The following is a 5,410-nucleotide window of genomic DNA, read 5'->3' on the forward strand; positions in this document are numbered from 1 at the left end:
GGGACTCCTCAAGGAGGAAGCTTCGCCCCACCTTCCCTAGAGGTACAATTGCCATCTGTGTCACTTCCAACCTTCAGTTCTTCCTTCCCTACGATCAGACTGGTATCAGGGACTGGTGTCTTTTCAAGCCTCTCTGGGCTTTCTCCCCTTTTCTTTCTTTCACAGGCGTTTACCCTCATAAATATCTTGCAAGGTTTTTTTTTAATGTTTTATTTATTTTTAATACAGAGAGAGAGCATGAGAGGGGGAGGGGCAGAGAGAGAAGGGACACAGAACTGGAAGCAGGCTCCAGGCTCTGAGCTAGCTGTTAGCACAGAGCCTGACGCGGGGCTCGAACCCACGAACGTGAGATCTGACCTGAGCCGAAGTCGGAGGCTTAACCGACTGAGCCACCCCCAGGCGCCCCTCTTACAAGTTTAACAGATCTTGGGAACTGCTTCTCAGGAGTCGTGGACTAGCATAACTGGGGATCCGCCAGGAGGAGCAGAAAGCAGCTGGGGAAGGTGAGAACAAGTCAACATGGCATTGGTTTAAAGACCAAACTCACTTCCTGAAACATGGGCCACAGTCTGATGACTTCACAATGCTCACTCAGTGCTCACAGTGACGTTTTTTTGTCATCTGCCTGCTTGGCCAGCCTGGACTACATTTCCCAGGATTCCTTTTCCTCCTAGGTTTCAGGTTAGGACAGTCTCCAAGGGACATTCTCTCGCGAGAGCTGGAAGAACGCAACATGGCAGCAACCGTCTTGTAGTATGAAACCGCGTACTGCTGGTCACCTGTCTCAGTCTCTGGTGAGGCTGCTGAGGGGTCTGAGGTTTCCTTGTCTTCCCACTGGGCCCACTTCCTTCAGTTTCTCTGCGCCATGGGGCGGAGTATACTTGTGCACTGTTGCAGGCTGGTGTTGAAAAGACTACCAAACGGCAAATTGGAGCAAGGCAAAACTTTATTTACAGCAGGGCCAAACCTGAACTCCAGATGGTAAGGAGCAGAGAATGGCCCGGGAACTAAGATTACAGTGGGAATATATAGACATCCACAGGATTCCATGATAACCAGTTCCATTGTGACACGCAGACCCTAGTTTTGGCGGGAACCCATCAAGTTAGTTCTTTGTTCTTCTAAAATGACCAATCATAGTGGGACAGTGACTAAGCAATTTTTCTGTAGGCGTGCCCTTGGTCGGACCATAGAAAAGGGGAGGGAAACGGTTTGCAACAAATCATCCAGTACATTCCATAAGTAAGTTAACCCATTACATTCTATAAGCTGACCTATAACATGCAGCCGTGTGACACAGGACCTCAGTTTCTGCAGGGTCCCTTCATCACCACGGTCAGGGGGAACGAAAAGAACATGGGTGTCAGTCTGCCCACATGGTGTTTCATCCAGCTCCTGCTTGTGGGGCTCTAGCCTGCTTTCATCAGCTTCCCTTCCTGACTGCCTTAGGGATTTCAAGCGCCAACGTTGGTCAGGACAGCCCTGTGGACAGTGCCTAGCTAGCTCCCCTAATTGGGCAAGTCCATTCTGAATAATCCATATTTTTTTTTCAATCATAGATACATGCATAATACGTTGGTATATGTACTTCATCGTTAAACTCTGAGTGATGCCCTCATTGTGTGCCCTCTGGCCAGTTTACTTCAGGGCATTAGGAACTGGAATAGTCACTAGGGCTTCAAAGAAAACCATGCCAACCCTCTGTTCTGCTGCTTAGAACAGACTTGGCCATCAGCAACATAAAGGAAGGTGAAACTGCGTTGTGAAGACAAGTGCACCTTCACGGCCCACCTGGCAGAGGGGCCACGTTCATGACTCAGTTTTTGTTTTTTAAATTAAATTATATCTGGCTTTTTACCCTCCCCTCCCTGGCTCAGAGGACATCCCAAAGCAGTTTCTGGGACACTGACCACCACCACCACTACCACCACTGCCTCCCCAGTGGATAGAACCGGAATCCCGGAGCTCATGGAAGTGGACTGGGACCTGGCCCTTAGTTCAGGGTTGTTGGCTCACTTCCCTTTTTGTTTCCCAGCACCAGTGCTGAGCCTAATCCTGTCATCCGCCAAGCACAGCGGCCATCAAGAAGCCTCTCAACAGTCCAGTCTGCTTCAGCCTAGGTCACAAGAAGTCCAGCCAAAAGTCCAGAGAGCCGTATACCACATCATCAGAGGTCCTGCATGGTACTGTCTCGTCCACTCACAGAACCTTCCATCCTCCAAGTCTCAGAACCCAATTCTCCTTGGGCCTATCTATGCCTCTGCCCACTCTACCTCCTAAACTTTCTGTTACCCAAAATAACAGGCGATACGTCGCCCACCCCACCCCCACCCCCTGGATTTAGAGAAACTCCAGGAGGTGTTTATCTTTTACTTCCCTCATGATAAATCCGTAGGTACTACTTGCCTTTTAGTCTGTGGGATTAAGAATCAATAATGTTTATGCTAAGTGAAATAAGTCTGACAGAGAAAGACAAATACTATATGATCTCACTTATGTAGGGACTCTACAAAAACAAACAAACAAAACCCTGACTCTTAAATACAGAGAACAAAGTGGTGGTTGCCAGAGGGAGGCGGGTTGGGGAGAGTACGGGGTGGGAAGTGGGCAAAGTGAGTGAAATAGACGAAAGGGATTTAGAGGTACAAAAAAGTTAGGATAGGGGCAACTAGGTGGCTCAATTGGTTAAGCGTCCAAGTCTTGGTTTCAGCTCAGGTTATGATCTCACAATCATGAGATCGAGCCTAAGCTGAGCACAGATCCTGCTTGGGATTCTCTCTCCGCCTGCCCATCCTCAAAATAAATACGCATTAAAAAGTTAGGATATCTTTGGATGGAAGGATAGAAGTAGAAACTAGAGAGAGCACAAGGTGGCTTTTGGGATGCAGACAATGTGTTATTTCTTGATCCGGGTGATAATTACACAGATGAGTTCGCTTACTAATTGATTGAGCTGTATATGATTTATGTGCTTATCTCCATGTTTTATACTTCAGTCTTTGAAAGTTTAAAAAAATCCAAATGCTAAAAAGGCATACAGTAAAAAAAAAAAAAAAAAGAAAGAAAGAAAAGAAGAAATCTCTTTCCCACGCTTATGTTCTTTGCCCCATTTCCCCTCCCCAAGTGAGTAACGTACTTAGTGCTAAAGTACCTTGTAAGCATTGCTAGTCTTTAGTACTATTCCATTTCTTCCCTTCCAGGCACATGGTCTCCTTGCATTTCCCGGCCGTCCTGGAAATGTAAGGAACATAAACTGGTTAGGTGGGGTTTTGTGACTAGTTCTAGCCAGTAAGTTGTAAACAGAAATGACGCGTGTCACTTCCAGGCCAGGGCGTTCCATTGCGACAGTGAGATCCTCTGGACTTCTCTTTTCCTCCTGCCACAGTGACATGCATGTTTTAGTTAGTGTTCCCCATCAGCTCTGGTCTCCGAGGAATTATGATAAGGAGCCAATTCACAGCGGACACAGGCACGAGGCATGAGCAAGACATAAATGTTGGGGGGCGCCTGAGTGGCTCAGTCGGTTGAGCATCCGACTTTAGCTCAGGTCATGATCTCACAGTTTGTGGGTTCGAGTCCTGCATCGGGCTCTATGCTAACAGCTCAGAGCCTGGAGCCCGCTTCAGATTCTGTACCTCCCTCTCTCTCTGACCCTCCCCTGCTTGCGCGCTCTATGTCTCTCAAAAATAAATAAAAAACATTAAAAATTAAAAAAAAAAGAAAGTTTCCTTTAAAAAAAATGAAAGAAATGTTTGATGTTTTAAGCCAGTGAGATTTAGGGATTGTGTGTGGGAGGGTGGGGGGTCTGTATATCTCTGAAAAGCACACCATGACAAGAAAGTTGAGTAGAAACAGAAATACGAGAAATATGCATGCAGTTAATATAACTGTATCTGTGAAGGTATTTTCAACTTTATGGAAACATGGTCCCAGACTGGAAATTGCTTGTGAAAATCCTAGCGTTTCCAGGATTGCTAAGTTAAGCTGCTCAGCTGTGTCCTCAAAGACCCACATTCTTTTGCCTCTGCCATTCTTGGGTGTGCTGGCAAACTCCTATGCCGGCTACAGCAGATTCATGTAACTCATCCCCTCCCTCTCCCTCTCTCTCCCACACATACTCCTACACCCCACACACACCCCGAGACAACTAAGAGATTATTCAACAAAATGCTGAGAATGACAGAAGAAATAGATGGAGCTTATTCAGGATATTATCATTTTAGCAACTCCATGATGGTGATTCGAAGTCTCTCAATAGTTGGTGTATTTGTTATTGGAGATTTTAATGCAATAGGAAGCTTTCTTTTGGTGGACAACCCCCAAATCAAGGAAGACCTGTGACAGCCAAGGAGTGACATTTGCTATTTCCCGGTGCCTTGATGTTGCCCGGTGCCAGGCTCTGTAGTTTCGAGCAAGTTACTAACGTCTCTCAAGCTCACTCCTCTCCCTCTGAAGGGATTAACAGTTGCACCTTCATCACAGCTCTGCCGTGAGGCTTAAATGAATTCATATATATTTCAACAGTTTCTGGCACGTAGTAAATGCTGTGGAACCAGCAGTCATTATCATTATAATAGGGCTTTGGGGGGAATTAAATAAGTTAATGCATGTAAAGGACTTGGAAGAGTGTCTGACATGTAGTAAGTACTCAATACATCTTTGCTGCTGCTACTACTGCTAGTATGATCATAGCTTTAAATAAGAAGATTGCAGAAGTTAAGGAGGTAAAATATATCAAGTTAATCCTGTAAAAATGAGTTTATCAGTATGAAGTATCATTGTCAAGGTATTGTTTTCTGATTGTACAAGGTAATTATAGTAAATCAACATCATTTTCCTTGGCCAAGGTGACAGTGCAATTGTGTCTCTTAGGAATAATGTCTGCTGTGTAATTTCCATGAGAAGTACGAGCTGGAAAAGTTGCTGTTCAGAGATCAGGATCAAAAGAGATTCTTCAGGATATTGGAAGAACATGAACACCAGGATCATTTCTGCTTGTGACATTTAATTTGAGTCTTGGTGGGAATTTCTGGCTCTATCCATGCTGATTAGGTGAGTGCCTACAAGTATAAGATGCACTTACTCACATGAATGGCTATATATATATTTTTTTTTTTAATGCTTGTTTATTTTTGAAACAGAGGGAGACAGAGCACAAGCAGAGGAGGAACAGAAAGAAGGAGACACAGAATCTGAAGCAGGCTCCAGGCTCTGAGCAGTCAGCACAAGGCCCAGCATGAGGCTCAAACCCACAAATCGTGAGATCATGACCTGAGCTGAAGTCCTAGCTTCACCGACTGAGCCACACAGGCACCCCGCAGATGAGTGGCTTTTTGATGCTACGTTTGCTGCAGGTAAGACCATACATAAGAAGTTTTGGAGTTCAGAAAGTGAGTTGGTAAATTGCTCC

The 5,410-nt window shown here is 45.4% G+C and overlaps 2 long non-coding RNA genes across 2 annotated transcripts in view; one reads left to right on the forward strand and one right to left on the reverse strand.

The window, feature by feature from the left end:
* Nucleotides 1–537, reverse strand: part of LOC115296996 — a 2,542-nt gene extending 2,005 nt beyond the window's left edge. Inside the window, exon 1 of the long non-coding RNA XR_003911194.1 lies at nucleotides 413–537. This is a non-coding gene — a long non-coding RNA (uncharacterized LOC115296996). The remainder of the gene's footprint in view (nucleotides 1–412) is intronic.
* A 129-nt stretch (nucleotides 538–666) lies between these two features.
* Nucleotides 667–5,181, forward strand: LOC115296995. The gene is made up of 4 exons (XR_003911193.1): nucleotides 667–981; nucleotides 2,036–2,183; nucleotides 4,873–5,052; nucleotides 5,142–5,181. It is a non-coding gene; the product is annotated as an uncharacterized LOC115296995 (long non-coding RNA).
* The last annotated feature ends 229 nt before the right edge of the window (nucleotides 5,182–5,410 follow it).

Source organism: Suricata suricatta, chromosome 7 (assembly GCF_006229205.1).
Source record: "Suricata suricatta isolate VVHF042 chromosome 7, meerkat_22Aug2017_6uvM2_HiC, whole genome shotgun sequence".
NCBI lineage: Eukaryota > Metazoa > Chordata > Mammalia > Carnivora > Herpestidae > Suricata > Suricata suricatta.